This window comes from Mobula hypostoma, chromosome 6 (genome assembly GCF_963921235.1).
Source record: "Mobula hypostoma chromosome 6, sMobHyp1.1, whole genome shotgun sequence".
Classification (NCBI taxonomy): Eukaryota; Metazoa; Chordata; class Chondrichthyes; order Myliobatiformes; family Myliobatidae; genus Mobula; species Mobula hypostoma.
In genome coordinates, this window is record NC_086102.1 from 54076283 (window position 1) to 54102724 (window position 26442).

At 42.0% G+C, this 26442-nt stretch overlaps 1 pseudogene; it reads right to left on the reverse strand.

The window, feature by feature from the left end:
- LOC134348714 (tRNA (cytosine(34)-C(5))-methyltransferase, mitochondrial-like) overlaps positions 1-13861 on the reverse strand; it is a 47941-nt pseudogene extending 34080 nt beyond the window's left edge.
- Positions 13862-26442: the final 12581 nt, after the last annotated feature.

The following is a 26442-nucleotide window of genomic DNA, read 5'->3' on the forward strand; positions in this document are numbered from 1 at the left end:
CATCTGAAAAGAAGAAAAATTATTATTGAAAGTAAATTTACAATACCCCTTTCCACCATGTCTCTTGTAAAAATGCTGTTCACTTTTCTCAGTTCGTCTCCACCGCATCTGTCCTCAGGATGAGGCTTTTCATTCCACAACAACTGAGATGTCTTCTTTATCCAAAGAAAGGGGCTTCCCTTCCTCCATCAACACTCCCCTCATCTGCATTCCCTCCACTTGGCTCACATCTGCCGCCACACTAGGGATAGGGTTCCTCTTGTCTTCACCTACCACCCCACCAGCCTCCACGTCCAGCATATAATTCTCTGTAACTTCTGACATCTCCAACGGGACCCCACCACCAAGCACGGTTTTTACCTCTCCTCCACTTTTGGCAGGGATTGTTCCCTATGCGACTCCCCTGTTCACTTGTCCCTCCGAGTACTTATCCTTACAAGTGGAACAAGTGCCACACCTGCCCCTACACCACCTTCCTCACCTCTGTTCGGGGCCACGAATAGTCCTTTCACCAGGTGAGGTGACACTTCACCTACAAATCTGTTGGGGGTTATCTATTGCATTTGGTGCTCCTAGTGGGACCTCCTGTATATCAGTGAGACCCGATGTATATTGGAAGACTGCTTCGTCGAGCACCTTTGCTCCGCCCACCACAAAAAGCGGGATTTCCCGGTGGTCACCCATTTCAATTCTACTTCCCATTCCGACATGTTGGTCCATGGCCTCCTCTACTGAGGCCACACTCGGGTTGCAAGAGCAACACATTATATATTCCACCTGTTAGCCTCCAGCCTGATGGCATGAAGGTCGATTTCTCGAACTTCCAGGAATTACACCCTCCCCTCCTTCACCATTTCCCGTTTTTGTTTCCTTCACACCTTCTCTTCTTATTTGCCCATCACCTCCCCTGGTCCTCCTCCCCCTTCCCTTTCTTCCATGTTCTTCTGTCCTCACCTATTGGATTCCCCCTTCTCCAGCCCTTAATCTCTTCCACCAACTAATTTCCTAGTTCTTTGCTTTACCCCCTCGACCTGTTCCAGCTTCACCTATCACCTGCCAGCTTGTACTTCCTCCTTCACTCCCCCCACCTTCATGTTCTGGCTTCTTCCCCCTTCCTTTCCAGTCCTGATGAAAGGTCCTGGCTTGAAAGCTCCACTGTTTATTCCCATCATAGATGCTGCCCAACCTGCTGAGCTCCCCCAGCACATTGTGTGTATTGCTCTAGATTTCCAGCACCTGCAGTACCTCGTGTCACTGAAAGTAAATTGTTACTTTTAGGGAAATGACAAAGAAAACCTACAACTCACTTGTATTATATTCATGCTGATTGTCATCCTTATGCAAGGCACAAAGGTCTAAAACGATATACAATGGATTCCGGTTAATTGGACCATCAGTTACTTGGGGCAGCCACTTATTTGGGGCAACTCTGAAAGAACAAAATCTAATTCAGAAGATAGTCAGGATTCCCTTTGTTTATTTGAGATACTATGCTGCTTAATCTTGAGTATTGTGAACAGTTTTGGGTTCCTCATCCACGAAAAGATATGCTGGCATCGGAGAGGATTCAGAGGAGGTTCACAATGGTGATTCCAGGAATGAAAGTGTTATCATACGGGGAGCGTTTCATGGCTCTGGCTCTGTACTAGCTGGAAGTTAGAAGGATGGTCGGCGGGGGGGGGGGGGGGGGATCACATTAAAACCTTTCGAATGTTGAAAGTCCTAGACCTTTCAACGTGGTGTAGGAAGCAAGGATTTACATTCTTGGACCACTGGGGTATGTTTCGGGGTAAGGATGAATTGTACAAAAGGGAAGGGTTGCACCTTAAAAAGTGGGGCACCAGCATTCTGGCAGGCAGGTTTGCCTCTGCAACACGGGTGTGTTTAAACTAAGTAGTGGGGGGGAGGGGACGAACTGGAAACATAAGGATGGAGATAAAGGGAAAGTGAGAATAAGAAAAGTTAAGAATGACAGCAGAATCAACAGAGCAGAAAGCTCAAGAGAGGATCGTACAGTATGGCCAAGTGAAATAGGAATTGACATGGGAGGTGAGGGGAGCAATGAATTGAAAGTACTGTATATGAATGCACGGAGTATAAGAAATAAAGTGGATGAGCTTGAGGCACAGTTGGAAATTGGTAAGTATGATGTTGTGGGAATAACAGAGACATGGCTTCAAGTGGACAGGGCCTGGGAAATGAATATTCAAGGATATACGTCCTATCGAAAGGACAGACTGATGGGCAGAGGGGGTGGGGTGGCTCTGTTGGTGAGGAATGATATTCAGTCCCTTGAAAGGGAGGACATAGAATCAGGAGACGTAGAGTCAGTATGGATAGAACTGAGAAATTCTAAGGGTAGAAAGACCCTAATGGGAGTTATCTACAGGCCCCCAAACAGTAGTCTGGATGTAGGGTGTAAGTTGAATCAAGATTTAAAATTGGCATGTCGCAAAGGTAATGCTACAGTTGTTATGGGGGATTTCAACATGCAGGTAGACTGGAGGAATCAGGTTGGTGCTAGACCCCAAGAAAGGGAGTTTGTGGAGTTCCTCCAAGATGGATTCTTAGAACAGCTTGTACTGGAGCCTACCAGAGAGAACGCAACTCTAGATTTAGTGTTGTGCAATGAACTGGATTTGATCAGGGGCCTCGAGGTAAAGGAGCCATTAGGAGGTAGTGACCATAATATGATAAGTTTTAATCTACAATTTGAGAGGGAGAAGGGAAACTTGTAAGTGTCAGTATTACGGTTGAACAAAGGGAACTATGGTGCTATGAGGGAGGAGCTGGCCAAAGTTCAATGGAACAATACCCTAGCAGGGATGACAGTGGAACAGCAATGGCAAGTGTTTCTGGGAATAATACGGAAGGTGCAGGATCAGTTTGTTCCAAAGAGGAAGAAAGATCCTAAGAGGAGTAAGGGGAGGCTGTGGCTGACAAGGGAAGTAATGGACAGTATAAAAATAAAAGAGAAGAAGTATAACATAGCAAAGATGAGTGGGAAGCCGGAGGATTGGGAAACTTTTAAAGAGCAACAGAAGGTAACTAAAAAGGCAATACGCGGAGAAAAAATGAGGTATGAAGGTAAACTAGCCAAGAATATAAAGGAGGATAGTAAAAGCTTCTTTAGGTATGTGAAAAAGAAAAAAATAGTTAAGACCAAAATTGGGCCCTTGAAGACAGAAGCAGGTGAACTTATCATGGGGAACAAGGAAATGGCAGACGAGTTGAACAGGTACTTTGGATCTGTCTTCACTAGGGAAGACGCAAGCAATGTCCCAGATGTAATAGTGGCCAAAGGACCTCGGGTAATGGATGAATTGAAGGAAATTTATATTTGGCAGGAAATGGTGTTGGATAGGCTATTGGGTCTGAAGGCTGATAAGTCCCCAGGACCTGATGGTCTACATCCCAGGGTACTTAAGGAGGTAGCTTTAGAAATCATGGACGCATTGGTAATCATTTTCCAATGTTCTATAGATTCAGGATCAGTTCCTGTGGATTGGAGGGTGGCTAATGTTGTCCCTCTCCTCAAGAAGGGAGGAAGAGAGAAAACAGGGAATTATAGACCGGTTAGCCTGACGTCGGTGGTGGGAAAGATGCTGCATAAAAGATGAAATTACAACACATCTGGATAGTAGTAACAGGATCGGTCTGAGTCAGCATGGGTTTATGAGGGGGAAATCTTGCTCGACTAATCTTCTGGAATATTTTGAGGATGTAACTATGAAAATGGACAAGGGAGAGCCAGTGGATGTAGTGTACCTGGACTTTCAGAAAGCCTTTGATAAAGTCCCACATAGGAGATTAGTGGGCAAAATTAGGGCACATGGTATTGGGGGCAGAGTACTGACATGGATTGAAAATTGGCTGGCTGACAGAAAACAAAGAGTAGCAATTAACAGGTCCCTTTCGAAATGGCAGGCGGTGACCAGTGGGGTACCACAGGGTTTAGTGCTGGGACCACAGCTGTTTACAATATGTATTAATGATTTAGATGAGGGAATTAAAAGTAACATTAGCAAATTTGCCGATGACACAAAGCTGGGTGGCAGCGTGAAATGTGAGGAGGATGTTGTGAGAATGCAGGGTGACTTGGACAGGCTGGGTGAGTGGGCAGATGCAGTTTAATGTGGATAAATGTGAGGTTATCCACTTAGGTAGTAAGAACGGGAAGGCAGATTATTATCTAAATGGAGTCAAGTTAGGAAAAGGGGAAGCACAATGAAATCTAGGTGTTCTTGTACATCAGTCACTGAAAGCAAGCATGCAAGTACAGCAGGCAGTGAAGAAAGCTAATAGCATGCTGGCCTTCATAACAAGGGGAATTGAGTATAAGAGCAATACAGCAGCTGTACAGAGCCCTGGTGAGCCCACACCTGGAGTACTGTATGCAGTTTTGGTCTCCAAATTTGAGGAAGGACATTTTTGCTATTGAGGAAGTGCAGCGTAGGTTCACAAGGTTAATTCCTGGGATGGTGGGACTGTCATACGTCGAAAGATTGGAGCGACTGGGCTTGTATATTCTGGAATTTAGAAGGCTGAGAGGGGATCTTATTGAAACATATAAGATTATTAAGGGATTGGACACACTGGAGGCAGGAAGCATGTTCCCGCTGATGGGTGAGCCCAGAACCAGAGGCCACAGTTTAAGAATTAGGGGTAGGCCATTTAGAACGGAGTTGAGGAAAAACTTTTTCACTCAGAGAGTGGTGGATACATGGAATGCTGTGCCCCAGAAGGCTGTGGAGGCTAAGTCTCTGGATGCTTTCAAGAGAGAGATGGATAGAGCTCTTAAAGTCAGCGGAATCAAAGGTTATGGGGATAAGGCAGGAACTGGATACTGATTGTGGATGATCAGCCATGATCACAGTGAATGGCGGTGCTGGCTCGAAGGGCTGAATGGCCTACTCCTGCACCTATTGTCTATTGACCGAGTAGATACGGAAAGGGCATTTCCCATGGTGGGGGTGTCTAGGACAAGAGGGCATAGCCTCAGGATAGAGGGGCATCCATTTAAAACAGAGATACAGAGAAATCTCTTTAGCCAGAGGGTGGTGAATTTGTGAAATCTGTTACCAGAGGCAGCTGTGGAGACAAGGTCGTTGGGTGTATTTAAGGCAGAGATCGATAGGGGTTCTTGATTGGACATGGCATCAAAGGTTATCGGGAGAAGGCCAGGAACTGGCGTTGAGGAGGAGTTAGAAAAAAGGATCAGCCATAATTGAATGGCAGAGCAGACTCAATGGGCCAAATGGCCTAATTCTGCTCCTATGTCTTATGGTCTTAATTGGGACAAGAGACTGTTGCTGAACAGTTTCAGTCATGTGCACTTGTATAGCCATTAGACACTACACGGTGTTTAGATTGAACAGTTTTTAAAGTGTCAGTTATGTGTGCTTGTGTTATGATATCCATTTAGACTGATGGACGCCGACTCAAAAAGCAACAATTTTTGATAATTTTGTTTTATTACTTTGACTTCACAAAGTGATGAAGTTCACATCTGAACTTGAGCTAGCGACTACACAGGATGCCAGGAAATTTATTGTTGGATTACAACTCTCATGCAACAAAGGCAGTCCATTATCTGTTTAGGTCATTGTGCTGATTTTGTTCGTTTACAGTTAATCAAAAGAACATGGTGGTGTACACTGGATGAATTCCTCCATCAATAACTATCAGAAACTAATAGACAGTTTTAGATTACTGTAGTAGCACTGGTAGTCTAATTCGTTCTGTATTTCATTTAAGTATATAATTTGTTACTTAATTAAATAGTAGTTTGTCTTTATTATACTGTACCTTTTTAACTATTTTCATGAAACCTCGGCTAATTGGAGCAGCCGTTTAATTGGGCCAACATGTACTGGTCTCAATGTGTTCCATTTAACCAGAATCCATTGTATATGCAGACTAACATGGGCTGATTTCACCTGAATGGAAATTTTTAGATAAAGCTTGCATCTTAATACCCCCATGTGGCTTGTGTCAGTACTACATGGATGTTCCAAAATTCAAGAACACAATAGAAGCAGAACCAGAAACACAAGAGATTCTGCAGGTGCGGGAAATCTTGAACAACACACTCAAAATGCTGGAGGAACTCAGCAGGTCAGGCAGCATCTAAAGAGGGAAATAAACTGTTAATGTTTCTGGCCAAGACTTCCTGATGAACGGCCTCTTCCTGAAATGTCAACTATTTTCCTCTGTTGATGCTACCTGGGCTGCTGCCATTTGTGTGAGAAGTAGAAACAGAACCAGGCCACCTGTCTGCACCGAAATTCAAAAGAAATTTCTACGTATCTTTTAAATGACCAACCCGTTGAAACTCTACACCCACAATAGAGACAAGGCAGAATTAATCATTCTATTCATAAACGGACAAGGGTGTAGCACTTCATCCCATTTGAATGATGTCACCTAATTCCAAATGTAATTATTTCAGTTTTAAATGAGACATTATTGAGCCTCTATTGAAGATACAATAGGAATTTAAAGGAGTTCTAGATTGCCACACAAAAGCAAGCAAAGTTTTACGGAGCTGCAACATTACCTCGTGGGCCTTTACAACAATCTGATGACTAATCAAAACCAACCATACAGCGTCTTAGCCACCCTATTAACTTGCATGACAACTTTGAGAATCACAGGATGTGAACCCAAGATGTTACTCCACGCTGCTAAGAACCATGACATTCACCCTGTACTCTGTCTTCAAGTCCATCCTTTCAAAGTGTATCATTTCACATTTTTCTGGATTAAATCAGTGCTGGATTGTGCACCGATACCTTCGGCAGGCTAAGGTACCCACCTTCTTCAAGTAGGCTTCAGTTATACCAGTGCCCAAGGAGAATGCAGTAGCACTTACATCCACAGTGATGAAATGCTTTGAGAGGCTGGTGATGAAACCGCCGTTGTCTATAAGGAGTTTGTATGTTCTCCCTGTGACTGCGTGGGTTTTCTGTGGGCGCTCCGGTTTCCTCCCACAGTCCAAAGACATACCGGTTGGTAGGTTAATTGGTCATTGTAAATTATCTTATGATTAGGCTTGGGTTAAATTGGGGGTTGCTAGGTGGCATGGCTCAAAGGGCCAGAAGGGCTTATTCTGTGCTGTATATAAATAAATAAATACAAGTAAACTATCATCCTTTCAAAACTAATCAACAAGCTCCAAGACCTAGACCTCAATACCTCTTTGTTCAGCTAGATCCTCAATTTCCTCTCTCGCAGACCTCAGTCAGTTCAGATTGACAACAATATCTCCTCCACAATCACCATCAGCACGGGTGCACCAGAAGGCTGTGTGCTTAGCCCCCCTGCTCTACTTGCTTTATATTTATGACTGTGGGGCAAGGTACAGTTCCAATGCCATAGTTAAATTTGCTGACGGTACTCGTTGGCCAAATTAAAGGCGGTGATAAAACAGCATAGAAGACGGAAGATTGAAAATCTGGCTGAGTGGTGCCACAACAACAACCTCTCACTCAATGTCAGTGACACCAAAGAGCTAATTACTTACGACAGGAGGAGGAAACTGGAGGTCCATGGGTCCAGTCTTCATCAGGGGATTAGAGGTGGAGAGGGTCAGGAATGTTACATTCCTTGGTGTTATCATTTTAGAGGATTGCCCTGAGTCCAGCACATAAGCATCATTACAAAGAAGGCACAGCAGTGACTCTACTTGCTTAGAAGTTTGAAGATTTGGCATATCATCTGAAATTTTTGACAAACGTCTATAAATGCATAGTGGAGAGTATACTGACTGGTTAAATCACTGCCTGGTAAGGAAGCACCAATGCTCTTGAACAGAAAAGCCTTTAAGAAGTAGTGGATACAGCCCAGTTCAGCACGTGTAAAGCCTTCTCACTGAGCACGTCTACAAGAAGTAGAATGCAGGAAAGCAGCATTCAACATCAAGGATGCCCACCATCCAGGCACGCTATCTTCTTGTACAAGAGCTTCAGGTCCCACACCACCAGGCTTAGGAACATTTATTACACCTCAACCACTGTGCTCTTGAAACAGTGGGGGTAACTTCATTTAACTATTCCACAACATATGGACTCACCTTCAAGAACTCTGCAGCTTACTTTCTTGATATTATTTATTTATTATTTGGTTTATTTTGCACAATTTGTTGTTTTTTGTATACTGATTGTTTTTTCTGTCTTTGTTGAGTTTGGTTTTTCATTGATTTCATTGTTACTTTGTATTTACTGTGAATGCCTGCAAGAAAATGCATCTCAGGGTAGTATATGGTGACGTATATACGTACTTCAATAATACATTTACTTTGAATCTTATCCTACTTCTCAGACTAGCTCTGCATCCTATCAACGTGCTGTTGTAACCTACAACAACCTTCTACAATATCTACGTCACCATCAACCTTCATGTCATCTACAAAATTACCAAATAGCCCTCCACCCCAACTAAGTCATTTATAAAAACACCACTGGGCACCAACCTCCAGGCAGAATACACTCCATCTATTACCATCCTCTGCCTTCTGTAGTTCTAGTCAATTCTGAATCCATGCAGCTAAGTTTCTCTCGATCCTATGCCATCTGACTTTCTGAGTGAGCCTACCAAGCGGAATATTGCTGATTAAATGTGGCTTTCTCCACATTACACTCTGATTTGTCTGTTAAGTTCAACTCTTCAAATGCTGCTTTGTCAAAAAAGTGTACAGTAAGCATCATGTCCCTCTGATTTCATTTTCAGTTATTTCTGTAGCATTCATGGATTACACAAATTGTTCCATTCCAATGTGGAGTACATAATACATCTTTCTTTCTATATTCTTCACCACGTCATTGCAGTTTTATCACTTCCATCTACTCCAAAGCAGGCCACTAAAATCTACTCAGCGTAACATGGTCTATGGCCATAAGCACAGGTCTCAGTTACACTTTGAAATTCTGATAAGCAGCACATTCGCCATAGTCCAACAAAGCCTGGTCAAAATGCAGACTCACCTTGTTAAATATTTGTGGCTGTTGTGGGCCAATGACTCTTCCATCCAGGTTCGTCACAGATATTACCCCCCCCCCCCCATGGCATCAGGTACAAAAGACTCAAGGGTTTGCTTCAGCCACTTCTGACGCAAATTGTCCTGCTCATTGCAAAGAAAGTGACCTTTTAAAGAAAGAGAAACTATTCTGAGGCTGTGTGATCGCTCATACATCCCCCAGTGACACAGGAAGAAATTCTATCGGATTACTTGAGCGAAACACACACAAAATGCTGGTCAGGCAGCATTTATGGAAGTTAACAAACATATTTAAATATATTTTTTATGATCGCAAGACCTGCTGGACATTAAGACCTAAAGTAATGCAGTTCTACCCCATCAGCTAGTTGCTGGTTACTGAAGAACTGAAGGAGCTGGACTTGATGTGTATCGTGCTGCTAACAGAGGTGTGCAGTGGAATACTGCATGGCCTAGGTTGTCTCAAGGACTGGGCCTCAAGCCACAGTGTCCCATGTTTGCAGCTGCCCAGGAGAGAGGTGGAGCTGCTGCGCTCCACCGGAGTGCCAGAGGAGGTGTAATGCAGTGTAAATGGAGTCGGCACTGCCTTCCAGTGTTCACTCGGCCAGAAAATGGGAAACATTTAAGCTCAGTGCTAAAAAGACGTTCCTAATCTTTTCTTCATAGAATTAATATTGTTTTGCTGTGATGACGAGACTAAATTAATAAACAGATCGGAGGAATATTGTTGAAAAATAAATAAATAAAAGCCAAATGAGAATAATGGTTTGATACGATCAAATGTACCTCAAATGCAAAAGCCAAGAGATGTGATAGGAATGCAATTATCTTGACATCACTCCTTTAGAATCTGTTACACTTTCTATCGGTATTGGGGAGCTTTCTACAAAGAGGGCAGTAGTTGATATTAAATCTTTTTTATTCTTTTTGAGAGCAGTTGCCGTAATAGCAATAGCATGTGGTGAAAATCTGAAGGATAAATTATGGGATGTACTCACTGCAGGTCTATCCAGCAGAGATTATGAAAAAATAATTGTCAGGTTGTATGATACATGTAGCATCTTAATTGTACATATTGATGGAAATAATAGTAACGCAGAAGTGTGTCTAAGTGTGTAAGTATTCCCATCAGGCTATAAACTAAGTTCAATCGCTAGGTTGAAAAGATGATAGAGAGTAAAATTGCTTTGAAGAAAACAACCATAAAGATGAGATCTAAAATGAGAATGTTCCTACTGTAACAATAAGACATAGCATAAAATGCTGCAAGATAGATTATGATGAACTTCACTGAACATAGTTAAATGAAATGTATTTCACTTAAAAGTTGCTATATTTCGTAACAACATTCTGTTTCAAAACGTTAAACTTCACTAAGTAAACAAGCTACTGCCTCATTCCTACAAATTCTCCTTACACGACCTAGTTTGCAACTAATCGTGTTTCACTAATATAAGAAACTGGTAAAATTGTATAGAAAATTCAAAAGCATTTCAGTAAAGCATTCTACCTGGAAACGTCTGAATCGACTTACAAAAGTGAGCTTTCGAGTCACTCGCAGTCATGTCTATTAGAAAATTAATGGAGCCATCGAAATGGATTCTAATTTTGCATATGCTATCTGTAGCTAACTGCTCATGTAGAAAATGTCTGTGACAGTATGCGGAAATATTTATTTTAAAAGAAAAATGTCAAATCCACCATATCATTGAGGTTCCAGGAAAGATCAAGAATAATACTGACATTTTCCATTGAAACGTGATGAAAAATATACTGAAAGTTATACTTCATATATAGACATAAAAGATAAAATATTTTAATGTTTACCTACAAGTTTGCAACCTATAAAAATGTTTGGTATGAAATAAGAATAATCTATACCTGCTGTCCAATCATATTTAATGAAATGCAAGTACCACTAACTATACTGTTTCAGTGTAAAGTTCATCCTTTAAATTGGGCAAAATTAAGGAATAAATTGGCCTCAACATCCAGCAACTGCAAAGAGGTAGTTACAGATTGAATCCAGAAGTGGTTTTCCAATGGAAGCTTTGAAATATTGTTAATTTGCCACAAGATTCAGCGTTCATACAAAAAAGAAACTATTAGATATCGATTAGACACACTAGAAAATGCAAAGGCACATTTATTAAGTATAAATAATTTTTTTAATGGCGTGAAAGCTCTGAATTATTGATCATCACCTTACCAGCAGTGATAATTTAAGGAATTATTACTGGCAGTTATAATTTGACTAATAAATTGAAAATAAAAATTATTATTTTCTTTTACTTGCTGCCTTTTAATTTTCTTGAACTCAAGCATCCTCCAACCCCATTAATTCTGTAACATGAAAATATGTTCAATTTATGCTTCTTGATCTAGACCAATGTGATACCTCAACAAAGTTTCATCAGGATGATTGGTGGAAGAGGCACCCTACTCCAAGCCAATTAATAAAGGCCCTAGATTCCCTCTGGAAGGCACCATGCTATTTGAGGTTCCTAACAAAGACGAGTTGTCACGCCATCACAAGAGACTCATGGCAGCTCTAATCACAAGGAACAATGAGCCACATTTGCTTTTCACTGACCAAAAATGGGACAACAACCTCAGTGTATATTGTATTCATTGCGTAAAATTTATACATTACACGTGGAAAAATAAACTGCATTATGGAGAGTTAGACATGCATTCACAGGTCCAACAGAATAGCCACTGCCCAAAACATTGTGTATTTCCCTCCATAGATGTTGCCTGACCTGCTGAGTTCCTCCAGTATTTTGTATAAATAGAACATGATGCTTGAAGGAGGTCATGAAATACTAGGCAATCTCAGATGTCCTCAGCGATGTCACAATCCTGACCATCTTCAAGAAAGAGAGCTCAAATGGAAATGACAGATCACCTAGATGTCAACTACAGGAAAAAAAATCCATCGAGATGCCTTTCAGGTCACCAGGGACCATAATTCTCTATGTATTGCCTTCTTTGATCTTACAAGGGCTTCATCCCTGCTAATAACCATTCTGGGTAATTCTTCTGAGTTATGTTTACTCCCCAAATATGTCACCACTTTACTCAAGCTCAACAACAATAATAAGGCGTTAATACACAATGTCAGCCTCAGCACAAACTGGACTGGGGTTAAGAGAGAACATCAAAGGGTGGCCTCAAAACTTCTTTCTGCAATTGCTTATTAGGCACTAACAGGCCCCCACCAAGCAAATGGATGGACAGAAAGCCAACTAACCTCATTGACACTAACCCAGAACCAAGAACATCTTGATTTCAGTTACCTAACAATACGGCTGCAATAAATGTTCTAATAAAAAAAAATGGATGTTCAGACAATCTTCAGCATGTTTACCAAAGATACTGGAAAATAAAAATGCCACTTAATACTAAGACTAAAATCCTCCATCAAGGAGCTTTGAGCGGACATTCCCCTGTTCTTGCAGTGCCAATTCAGAGGAGATTCTGAGAATGATGAGCTCCACACACCATGGAGGCAATCTCCCACAAACAGCTAAATATTGATAGTGAAATCTAATATTAAAAGTGTAGGAAGCCAATTAACCCTCCAATTTGCGTAGCTCTGAATGTGGGATGAAACTGGGTATTGAGAAAATGTGCAAATTCCATGCAGATACCACCAGGGGGCAGAATTAAACTCATGTCACTGGAGCTGAGGTTGTAGCTCTACAAATAAGTCACTCTGCTGCCTGATCAAAGCATTCTACACCCCAATCTGCAGTTTAATAAAGGCTTTCCTTTTGTCATCTCTGGTTCTTTTGCCAGAGATATAGCATGGAAACAGGCTATTCCACCCACCATGTGCACACTGATCACTGACCCATTCATAGTTACTCCCATCTTCCAGCACTTGGCCCATAGTCTTCTATGCCTGAGCGATCCCAGTTCTCATTTAGTCACTTAAGTTACGTCATCTTAAATTTGTATCTTAGCCAGAAGGAAACTAAGAGCCAGAAAACCCAGATGTAACCATAAAAATGATGGCAATTACAGAGTAGAAGAAAGAAAATAAGTTATTTCTGTATCCTGCAAGTAACATGCAATAGTACGGAACGTACGTGGAGTGGCAGACTGCAATATTGCCACAGATTTTCCTCCAGGAGCAGCACACATATCTAACACACACTCTCCATCTTGGACACCTAATGCAAGGACAGGCAGTAAAGAGGCCGCATTCAGTAAGTAATATTCCTTTAACCTTTCAGCATGATGTAATAGTCTTGGGAACCAGTTCTGGGTCCTGCTGATGTAACATCGTAATGAATGCTGGGAAAATGGTAACGCATCTCCTACAAAATTCCAATATCCCTGTGATTGAAGACGTTGTTCCAATGCTATACAGTGGCTGAACTTGTTCACCAGCACGCCATACTGCCAGCTGGAGGGAAGCAGCAGCACTTCTCTGAAAGACAAGCAAACAAAAAATAGTAAAAATTAAGCTCTGACAAAACTAGAACCTTTTTGTACCGGAGGATCGTATAGCTACCTGAAAAGCAACAGCTTAGTGGTATTAGAGCATACAATTCATACTACCTTATCTACTGAGCAATGGCTTGTAAGGTTATATTGAGGCAATGGAAAGAATACAGGCCTCCAGTGCAGACAAGCTGGCCAGTCGCAGAAGTGGATGATGGAAAAATTGTCTGGCTCAGTTGCTTAACTACTAACATTGCCATGAAAAATTAGACTCCAAATAGATGAATTCACCCTCCTCATCCCCAAGTAGCAGCAATTCTTCCTCAGAAAATAATACACTTGACTTTAAGTCCTAATTATACACAAATACCTGAAGATGGAGACCTGGTCCAAAAGGAAGCATGCCACTAAATCAAGTCAACTGAACTGCAAGGTGTCACAAATAAAGACCAAGTATTTTAACTTTATTTTAAACAGTTCTAATCTTATCAGCTGCTCTGATATTCTTGCTGCAACTATAATATACTGCCCTCATGAACTCATGACTTCCACACACTTAGGAATTTATATTAGGCCCTGCTGTACTACCATATAAACTGTAGTGTTCAGAAACAAAAAATCCAAATACTAGCAACCCAGTTGAAAACTACTGTAGATATTATCCCGGCATATGCAGTAGTTCAAATACTTAATAGCAAAAAGAATGATAGATATTAATATCTACATGGTATTGTTTTTGCAGTAATCCATATAATTTACAATTTTAGATTTAAGCCACACGTACTACTTAGTGCTGAGGCCAAAATGTTCCACTTTAGTCTCATCTGACCACAAGACCTTCTTCCACAGCTTTATAGTATCTAATCATGCTTTGCAAAATCTTTATGGGTAAGGATATGCTTTTTTTAATCAGTACATGTGGCGTAAATTGAATACTGCACATCAGCCAGGTAAAACCGTCTCTATTAAAAGTATGGTGGAGATTTCACCAAGGTACGGAGATGCTGTTCAGCAGTGGGGATTGGAAATCTGATCAGGACTGATGGGAAGATGAACTTTGCTAAACACAAAAAGATCCTGGATAAAAATGTGCTAACCATGGCCAGAAAGCTCAAACTGAGGAGGAAGTTAGTCTTTCAACAGGACGATGATCCAAAGCACACTGCCAGAGCAACCATGGAGAGGCTTCAAAAGAAGAAAATTGATGTCCTTGAGTGGTCCATAGTCTGATCGAACATCTCTGGCAAGACCTGAAAATTGCTGACAACTGTCACTCCCCAACTAACCTGGCACAGCTGAATGCAAATTTGCAAGGAGGAATAGACAAATTCTGCTTCAGCATGTTGTGCAAAGAGACTGATCCATAAAGTCTACTGGCTGTAATATCTGGTTCAGCTAAGTACTGAGCAAAGGGGGATGAATATTTTTGAAACACTGAGATTTCAGTTCTTGAATTTTTAGTTTTTCATCCTTTACACTTTTCCCTGTTTTTCTGGGGTTCCACTGTGAAAAAAAGGAGCATATGATTCACAAACAAAATATCTCAGTTAAATCGATTCAAATCTCTGCTGGTAATTCTCTTTTATGTGAACAAAGGGCTGGGGCTGAATACATTTTCAAAGCACTATAGATACCATACTATCTGCATACAGGCTCATATCTTTAATCAAGCTTTCTTCAAACTGCTGGACTACAGAACTACAAGTTTCCCCCTGCCATCCGAAGGTATGAAATGGTTCGTAAGCCGGAATGTCGTAAAGCGAAGAAGCAATTACCATTTATTTATATGAGAAAAATTTGTGAGCGTTCGCAGACCCAAAAATAACCTACCAAATCATGCCAAATGACACATAAAACCTAAAATAACAGTAACGTATAGTAAAAGCAGGAATGATATGATAAATACACAGCCTATATAAAGTAGAAATACTTCTCTACAATCATTGCCTGCACTGTTCCCTGTAGCGAAAATCTCACACAAGTGCTCTCAGCAGATATACTCACTCCAGTAACCTTTAAGCTATGAAGCTGCCAAATCATACCAAATAACACGTAAAAGTACACTGCCGATATAAAGTAGAAATAATGTATGTACAGTGTAGTATCACTTATGGGAATCGAGAAGACAGCACCGAGCACACTGATGATGGTGTGTTAGGCTGAGTCGTCGGAGGGTGGGGTGGTGCAGTGGCCCCCACCCTCCTGGCAGCGAACCGATACCGATCCGCAAAGCATGCAGGGGTAAAGCGGCGGCCGGGACACACCCAGCACATCTTTAAGAAAAAAGCCGAAGTAAGCAAGCTAATTAATTAGGTGCCGCCCGGCACGTAAATGTCGGCCCAGATCAGAGGCGATTGCCCATTGCGTTGCCTCTGATCTGGGCCGACATTTACATGCTGGGCGGCACCTAATTAATTAGCTCGTTTATTTCGGCTTTTTTTCTTAAAGATGTGCTGAGTACATCCCGGCTACTGCGGCATCCTTCGCGGATTGGTATCTGTCCGCGGCCCGGGGGTTGGGGTGGTGGGACACTGTGGTGTCATCTCGTCGTCTGTTTCCATCAGGGCAGGCAGGTCATCTTCTTCTATGTCTGCCTGCCTCGATGTAGAAGGTCGAGGTTCGTTGTCTGCTGTGGCTGATGTGGAAGGCTTGCTTAACTGCTCAGCCTCGCGCATTTTTCTATCATACAGTTCTTTGTAAGGACTCAAACCATCTTGCAAATATGCCCTAAACCGACGTACCCTTTCAAAATTTAAGTCGTACTTTATCATTGCAGCGAAAATCTCACGCAGTTGCTTCACGTTCAGTTCCTGGATGACTTCACTTTCAGTCCGCTCACTACTACATCCGATTTCGATTGTTATCCTTTTCTCTTCCAATTGCATCAGCTCTTCATCTATCAGTTCTTGGTCATGGAATGCCAAAACCTCTTCAACATCATCTTCGTCAACTTCCACAAGCCAAACTCACTTTCTCCTTGCTTCGTTCACCACGATGGAAACACTTAATTATGTCTAGTTTTACGCTAAGTGTAACACCCTTACGAGCTCTTTTAGGCTTTTCCGATAACTTAGAATTCATCTTGCTAATGGTTGCTCACAGGTACGTGTTTAAGCAAGGCCGGCTAGAATGCAGTTCCGAAACCGGGGGAATAGCGGCTGTTCGGGGCGCGCGTTGCTTTTTCTCGTATCAGTGAAAACACCTTCTGTTAGTGAAAACAGGTAACTAATGTAGGTCTTTCGTAACAGGGAGGTTTCGTAAAGTGAACGTTCGAAAAGCAGGGGACACCTGGTATACTAAATCTTGGGAAGTCCATTGCTTATTGTCCTTTAGCAGAATGAATTCTGAAGACATTTAAGAGTTTAAGTTTTTTTAAAAATCAGTAAACCACTGGAACTTCAGTTTTACCTCATGCACTACTGACATTGTGTTTGTGTATGAGGAGTGGTGGATTGGTCCCCTGGCCTGTTCAAGGAACCGGCACAACAATATGGAATAGAAAAGAGGGACTCTGCCCCACCTTATATCAGAATCAATGGATTTTTAAGTTATATCTGATCATTGCAAAAGCCATCTGCCTACATGCCTCAACTCTGGAAAGAAAGCTTACACAAATACTCATTCCAAAACTGAATTTCCTAAGAGTCTAGCACTTTAACCTACGCTGCTCCTGAAATTAGTCCTGCGGTAAAGTTGATAAAGTTGACATTATTGCCTTTTACATAAGCGCACTGTTGATTCAGTTTGCCCAATGCCATGATAGAAATTTAAAAAATCAAATGCAAGTAATTAGTTTGGAAGACACAGGACACACAATTTAGGATGTTAAACTATCTAAGCCAGGGGTCCTCAACCTTTTTTTGCACCATGGACCGGCCGACCGGGGGAGGGTAAGGTTGCCAACTTTCTCACTGTGTTTACCCCGAGAAAGACTGCCATGACCATGAAGCCTTGCACGGGCACCTGTGTGCGCTTGCATGACGTGCACATTCGTGTACGTGCCGATTTTTTTCTACAAATCGTTTTCTGCGATTCTGCTCAGTGAAACTACGCTGTACATACATTATTTCTACCTTATATAGGCTGTGTATTTATCATATCACTCCTGCTTTTACTATATGCTAGTGTTATTTTTAGGTTTTATGTGTTATTTGGCATGATTTGGTAGGTTATTTTTCGGGTCTGGGAATGCTCAAAAATTTTTCCCATATAAATTAATGGTAATTACTTCTGTGCTTTACGCCATTTCGGCACAAAAAGTTTCATAGGAACACTCTATCTTAGCGGGGGAAATACGGGACAAGGGCGGTCCCATATGGGACAAACCAATTTAGCCCAATATACGGGATGTCCCAGCTAATACGGGACAGTTGGCAACCCTGGGAGGCGGTGTTAATCACGACCAGAATATAGGTGGTAAGTCAACTGTAAGTCACTTATAACTGGTTAATACAGGTTTCCCCCACCATCCGAAGGTAGAGCGTTCTTATGAAACGGTTCGTAAGCCACAATGTCGTAAAGCAAAGAAACAATTACCATTTATGGGAAAATTCTGTGAGCGTTCGCAGACCCAAAAATAACCTACCAAATCATGCCAAATAACACATAAAACCTAAAATAACAGTAACATAAAGTAAAAGCAGGAATAATATGATAAATACACAGCCTACATAAAGTAGAAATACTTTTCCACAATCATTGCTGGCACTGTTCCCCGAAGTGAAAATCTCACGCAAGCGCTGTTAGCAAAAACACTCTCTCCAGTAACCTTTAAGCTATGAAGCTGCCAAATCATACCTAATAACACGTAAAAATATACAGCCTATATAAAGTAGAAATAATGTATGTACAGTGTAGTATCACTTACTGGAATTGGGACAGCGTCGAGCACACTAATGATGGTGTGTTAGGCTGAGTCGGAGGTTGGGGTGGTGCAGTGGCCCCCACCCTCCAGGCCGCCGACCGATACATTGCCGCGAAGCATGCACGGGTCCAGCGGTAGCTGGAAGGCACACAGCACATCTTTAAGAAAAAAGTCGAAATAAACATGCTAATTAATTACATGCCGCCCGATACGTAATTGTCGGCCCAGATCAGTGCCGATTGCATCGCCTCTCATCTGGGCCGACATTTACGTGTTGGGCGGCACCTAATTAATTAGCATGTTTATTTCAGCTTTTTTCTTAAAGATGTGCTGTGTGCCTCCCAGCTACCGCTGCATTCTCCGCGAATTGGTATCTGTCCGTGGCCCGGGGGTTGGGGTGGTGGGACACTGGAGTGTTATCTCGTCGTCTGTTTCCATCAGGGCAGGCAGGTCATCTTCTTCTATGTCTGCCTGCCTCGATGTCGATGGTCGAGGTTCGTTGTCTGCTGTGGCTGATGTGGAAGGCTTGCTTGACTGCTTAGCCTCGCACATTTTTCTATCATACAGTTCTTTGTAAGCACTCAAACCATCCTGCAAATATCCCCTAAACCGACGTACCCTTTCAAAATTAAAGTCGTACTTTATCATTGCAGCGAAAATCTCACGCAGTTGCTTCACGTTCATTTCGCTACTGCATTCGGTTTCGATTGTTATCCTTTCCTCTTCCAATTGCATCAGCTCTTGATCGATCAGTTCTTGGTCAAGGGATGCTAAAACCTCTTCAACATCATTTTCGTCAGCTTCCACCAGCCAAACTCACTTTGTCCTTACTTCATTCACCACGATCAAAACGCTTAATTATGTCTAGTTTTACGCTAAGTGTAACACCCTTATGGGCTCTTTCAGGCTTTTCCAATACCTCAGAACTCATCTTGCAAACGACTGCTCACAGGCACGTGTTAAAGCAATGCCTTTCCAAATCTGGGGTAGAGTGGCTGCTCAGGGCGCGTGCAGCCTTTTATCGCGTGCTGATTTTTTTCACAACAGTGAGGTTTCGTAAAGTGAACGTTTGAAAAGCGGGGAACGCCTGCACACTCAATTTCGTTTCTAAAAGGGGTTTATCTAACGAATTTAATATTAAACACACAGCGCATATTTTCCTCGCATGAATACAGTGATAAATCAATTATAAGTCACTTGTAAGTCAATAGCATCATAACATTTTAAGTAACGTTTGGATATTAAACACACAGCGCATATTTTCCTCGTATGAACATATGAAGTCATTGTAACACACCAATATCGCTGAATCAGTGGGAGCCCTGGGCTTGTTTCCCTGCAACAAGACAGTCTCATCGAGGAGTGTTGGGAGACAGCGATACTCGAAGGGGTTCCTTATGTCCAGTCTATTCCGCAATTTAGTTTTTGTTGCATTCATTGCAGAAAACCCCGCTTCGCAGAGATATGTTGGAAATGGAAGCAACGTTTTCAGTGCTTTCGTGGCTAACTCAGGATATTTAGCCTTGACTTTGATCCAGAATGCTGGCAGAGATGTTATATCAAACATACTTTTCAGCCCACCGTTATTTGGAAGCTCGAGGAGTTGATCATCTTCCTGCGCTGACATGGATGACGCATGCATAATGACCTCGCATGCGTTCAAGTTCAACAGTGCATGACAGGGAATGAGGAAAGGTGCAGCTGACTCATATTGTTTCATATCGCCAAATCATATCATTTCCTTGCGGTCTGGTAGCACATGCTTTGCGGTCCAGTACCAGTCCCTGGCCCGGTGGTTGGGGACCACTGATCTAAGCAAATCTAACCATGTTTCCATTCAAACAAACTGAATTGTTTCACTTGCTGATTGGAAATTTACAACATTGGATAAAAAAAATGTCTGCTCCCTTATTAATTAGCTTTTCAAAAATTTATGACAGAGCTATTCTACTGAATGGCCACTGACTAGTATGATGAATAGTCTTCCCTTCAGAAATAATCCAAGTCACTATGGTATTCACCCAGTTCAGCTCCAGCAGAATGTCTGCAATACTAATTAGACAGAGGGAAGTCAACTCCGGTGATGCTCATTAAATACAGGCCCAACAATTTTTCTGTGCTACTTAATTGCAGGTGCTCCAAATGTAGCACCAATTAGCTACAGGTAGAAGAAAGACCAGAAGTAGTCTCCAAAATGTACACCCACTATTATTGTAGAGTTCAAGTATTGGATATTAACTTCCATGAAATTTGAAGTGGCATACTGTATGCACTCTAAAATACAGGTCAATGATCATCTCCAACTATGGAATCGATATAAGCACACTTGCTTTCAATAGCACTATCATCAGCAGAGCCTTGCACCATCAACATCTGGGTTCACTTTTACTTAGAAACAACTGGGCCAAACACATAAATACTACAGTATCAAGAATAATTCACAGGCTGGGAGCACTGCAGTAAATGAATCATCTCCTAACATCCACAGCTCTCCCATCTTTTCAAAGGCACTTGTCAGGAGCGTGATCAATTGTAATTTCAACAACACCAATAGCTGGATGCCATTCAGAAGAAAACACTCCAATTAACAGGACTTCCCTACCCCATTTGTAAATGTAACTTTGCTGGATCAAATAACGACAGCACAAAAAGATCGTTACTTATCTTTTCACCTGTTTATTCCTTTGAGCTCAGCCAGCGAGTGAACTTGGACCCGACATCAGGGAGAGAAACATTCTCATCTCCCTGGTGGTTCAACAATTTAACTGCCTAATGTCAGAATTGTTAGAATTTACAAGGCCACCGATACAAAAGAACAATCAGTTTGATAACCATTCCGGTCAAGTCAATGGACTATTGATACATAAGAACAATCAGTCTGACAGACACTCCAGTTACCTTAATTAAAGAAAGAAATGTCCGACTTGGTTTGTTGGAGCCACAACTTAATTACAAAGATAAGAACATCCATCAAATTTATGCTTTAATTAAGAAAGGAACGTTCTGTCTAATTTCCATCAGGAACCGCCTTTTGTCAAAATCAAAAAGGTGTGAAAAGCCAGAAGACATCTTATGTGGATCTGGGTGAACTTTCACCCTTATCTCACTCCAAAGAAAGCAGCTGTGAGACATTATTCAAACACACTGCAGTCACAGACATAGTCAGTAATTAATCCATTGTTTACAGGAATCTGAGAATCCCCCATTCCCTTAAACTTCATCACATCCATCACCTTATACTTGAATTCCCTCTGCCAGTGTTGAAAAATTCACTACATTACTAGTTGAGGCTTATTATTTAATCAATTTTTGTTTGAGTGTAGGATGGTCAACATCTGTTTAGTTTCCTTAAATGCCCTCGCAAAGGTGGTGGCAAGTTACCTTTTTGACTGTAGCAGTCATTCTGGTGAAGGTGCTCTCACAAAGCCATAGCAGAGAGTTCCACAATCCACAGTTCCTGCTATGATGAAGGAACCGCAATATACCTCCTATTCAGGAAGGTATGCAACTTGCTGACATCGTGTAGGTGCTGACATTCCCATGTGGTGCCATGTCCTTCTTGCTGGTTGAGGTTGCAAGATGTTATTGGAGTAAGCTGGGTAAATAACTGCAGAGCATTTTGCAGATGATTTTGCAATTGGATCCGTGACTCTCTAACCAGAAGACAACAATCTGTGCGGATTGGTGATAATATCACCTTGCTGACCACCAACACCGGTGCATCTGAGGGGGGTGTGCTTAGCCCACTGCTCTGCTCTCTCTATACCCATGACTGTGTGGCTAGGTATAGCTCAAATACCATCTATAAACTTGCTGATGATGCAACTACTGTTGGTAGAATCTCCGATGGAGACAAAAGGACGTACAGGAGTGAGATATGCCAACTAGTGGAGTGGTGTCACAGCAACAACCTGGCACTCAACATCAGTAAGATGAAAGAGCTGATTGTGGACTTCAGGAAGGGTAAGACGAAGGAACACATACCAATCCTCATAGAGGGCTCAGAAATGCAGTGAGTGAGCAGTTTCAAGTTCCTGGGTGTCAAGATCTCTGAGGACCTAACCTGGTCCCAACATATTGATGCAGCTACAAAGAAGGCAAGACCGCAACTATACTTCATTAGGAGTTTGAAGAGATTTGGTATGTCAACAGGAACACTCGAAAACCTCTTTAAATGTACCGTGGGGAGCATTCTGACGGGCTGCCTCACTGTCTGGTATGGGCGGGGGGGGGCGGTGGGCAACTGCACAGGACTGAGAGAAGCTGGAGAAGGTCGTAAATTTAGTCGGCTCCATCTTGGGTACTAGCCTACAAAGCACCCAGGACATCTTCCAGGAGCGGTGTCTCAGAAAGGCAGTGTCCATTATTAAGGACTCCCAGCACCTCAGTGCCCTTTTCTCATTGTTACCATCAGGTAAAAGGTACAGAAACCTGAAGGCACACACTCAGCAATTCAGGAACAGCTTCTTCCCCTCTGCCATCTGATTCGTAAATGGACATTGATCCCGTGAACATTACCTCACTTCATAAATGTATATTATTTCTGTTTTGCACGAGTTTTAATCTGTTCATTATACGTATACTGTAACTGATGTACTTATTTTTTTAAATTCTTTTTCTTCTCCTATATTATGTATTGCATTGAACTGCTGCTGCTAAGTTAACAAATTTCATGACACATGCCGGTGATAATAAACCTGATTCTGAGATGGTACATATTGCAGCCTGTGTCCTAGTGAAGAACAGAATGAATGTTTAAAATGGTGAATGGGATAGCAATCATAAATAAAAGAACAGAGCAAATAGAAGTAGGAGTAGGCCATTCACCTCCTTGTGCTTGTGTCACCATTTAGTACGATCAAGGCTGATCTTTTAACCCAGCACCCCTTTCCTCCACTGACCCTGTACCTCTTGACTCCATTAAAAAGTATATTGATCTCTATCTTCAACAAAAGCAGCGACCAAGTTTCCACAGTCTTATAAGCTGCAGAATCCCAAAGGTTTACTACTTAGGAGGAGACAATGGCGCTTAACAGCGACTCCTTTGCTTGCATCTTCGGAAACAGCTCTATTTCCATCTTTAATATCTCTGTTTTACCCTTTCAGGGTTCTTCTGAAGACCCTGACCTGGAGTTAAATGCTGACTTCCCTTCTTCGCGGGAATGGGACCCACTCTCAGGGTTTCACAACTGGCCGTTATACGACATGCCAAGGATGCTGCCTAAGAGATTAGCTTGACTTCGGAGTTCTGGGTTCTCGTGGCTCTGGAGATGGGCGGACCGAAGGCTGGTATCCCGGCAGGAAATCGGTATGTCGTGGGAGACCAAAGATCTCTGGCTGTGTGCCCAGAGACCTGAGATCTTCGGGCACAGAGCTCAGAAAAAGTGAAGCAACAGACTTTTAACATCGTAAATAAGTGAGTTATTTGTTATGCCTCCCCCCTCGCTGTGAAACAGAGATACCTGTCGAATACTGGGTGAACGAGTAATCTTTGGGGTACTGCAAGTCTGTGTCTTTGCTGTTGCTTCGCTGCACGCTTGAGTATCCAGTGGTGGATTCCAATGCTTTTTCTTAAATTGGTGGGGGAGGGGGGAATCATTGCTTTGCTGCTGCTTACATGTGGGGGGAGCTGGGGGGGACTTTGGGGATCTAACATTTAACTGTCATTCATTCTTTGAGGGCACTCCTCTGTTTTCGTGGAGGGTTGCAAAGAAAAAGCATTTCAGGATGTACATTGTATACATTTCTCTGACGTTAAATGTACCTTTGAAACCTTTCAAACTTTCTGGGTGAAGAAATTTGATTCCACCTCAGTCAGCTGTGAAATGCCAACTCCTTTTTCCGAAACAGTGAATCCTGGCTCTAGCCATCTTAACCAGGAAGAAACTTTAACAGCTCAACCTTGCCTCTCCTACCTAAAATTGAACTATATACTGTAGTCACATTTCTGCAATGGGAATTATATTGTGTACATTTACAAAGATTTACTTTATTGATCTGTCTACTTTTTTTCACAAATACTTACAAATAAGCACAAATCTTTTTCAAGCACAGTCATGATCTTTGTGAGCTGATGCTAATGCTGCGCAGAAAAGAGCCACATGGCCAGAGTTTAAGCTAGCAAGGACTTGCCTAGCAAAAATGTCTTTGCTGTACTTAAACAAAAAGATTGATATCCCATTCACCATTTTAAACATTCATTCTGTTCTTCACTGGGACACAGTTGTTGCTCTGGAAGGCTAATACACCTTTTCATTCAGGCTTTTCTGAGCACGCTGGATGCATTTCCCAAGAATGAGTGCTAAAAGATGTCACTAGAGTATTTTACATACACAGAAGTATATTACTGATAGCACTCCTAAGCTAGGAACCTTGGGCAAACCCCTGCCCTCTTCAGCTGATTTGCTGATGATCTGGCACAATGATTAGCCTCACAGCTTGGTATGGAGAGAATCGTGCTGGTAAGTGGTGAGGCCAGTCAGTGCTGGGATTCGAACCTCAGTGTGCACCCTGCCTGGCACAGTGTGGGTGAGATTTCGCTGGCGAGTAGCAGCAGTTGCTTTGTGTGTTGTCAGACCATTCAGATCCTAGTCTCCCTATTCACCACCTGTTGAATGTGGTGGTAGCTGCTGCCTCTCACACAACACACCCCGCACCAGAATTTCAGTCCTTTGCAAACTCACTGGCTGGCCTGTGCATTGCGTGGACCATGCACATCCAGGTTTGGTCTAAATAGGAACCAAACTGCTGAATTTGAGAAGTGAGGTGAAAATGACTGCTCTGGCCACGAGGTAAACATTTGACCAAGTGTGACAGGGCATCCGAGCAAAACTGGTCAATGGGTACCAAAAGGGAAAATACTCCAATGATTGTAATCAATGTCACAAAAGGCAGGAGGCTGTTACTGTTTTACATCAATTTTCTCAGCCACAGGATAATATGTCAGGAATATCTTAAGATAGTAATCAAACACATTCATCAATTAGCTTCATCAAAAGCTAGGATGTCCCATTTGAAAGCACCACTTTCCAAATGAAGTAGCCCATGCCTACACGCATCAACACCAAGGCAATATTCAAGCAGAAGCTGATCGAGTCGTGTCCGGCAAATATCTCTACCTACCATTGTCATTATTTTTGGATTCCCTCAACTAGACTTGCAACATAAATCCCCCATCTGCAAGTGTAGGTAAGAGGCAGGGCACTCTACAAGTGACTCAATGTCTCTTGCATCAATGTCTTTCAACCATCTGTAAGGCACAAGTTAGGAGAGTCATGAAATAGTCCCCACTTACTTGGCTTCAATACATCCCAAGAAACTTGGTAACATCCAGGACAAGGTAACACACTTACTTGAATGCTATCCCATCAACCACCCTAAACATTCATTCCCTCTATTATTCACAGCACAGAAGCTGCAGTGTGCATCACCGACAAAATGCATTGCAGTTCTTCATACAAGCTACTGGACAGCAGCTCCTGAACTTATGACTTTTTATAATGGGAACAACAACACAACAGAGACTATCCTCACTTGGAAATTTTTTGCCATTGCTTCACTGTCACTGCCACATGCAAAATTGCCATGGGAATACATTCACTAAAAGGACTACAGCAGTTCAAGGTCACAGCTTAGCACCATCATATCAGAATCAGGTTTAATATCACCAGCAACTGTTGTGAAATTTGTTAACATTACAGCAGCAGTACAATGAAATACATGATAAATAAATAAAGAAAACTGAATTACAGTAAGTAATTAAATAGTTACATTAAAATAAGTATGCAAAAAAAGTGAGGTAGTGTAGTGCACTACCTATAATTAGAGATAGGTTATAAATGCTAGCTTTGCCAGTGACAGCTAAAATATGAAGTTGAAAGAAATAGCTCCAGAATCAGTTTATGGCCTAAAACTTAACATTAAACTATGCCAGTACATTAGTTTTAAAAATCTGTCCATACATTTAACATTCTTCCTAAAGGTCAAGGTGCTTTGTTTGTAGACTACATTTCTTTCAATGGGCCAAGATCCATTCTAGGGACTTCAGCACATAATCGATACCAATATTTGAATGCAGTATTAAACAGACATTGCAATGATACAGATACGAAACTATAGAAATATGATA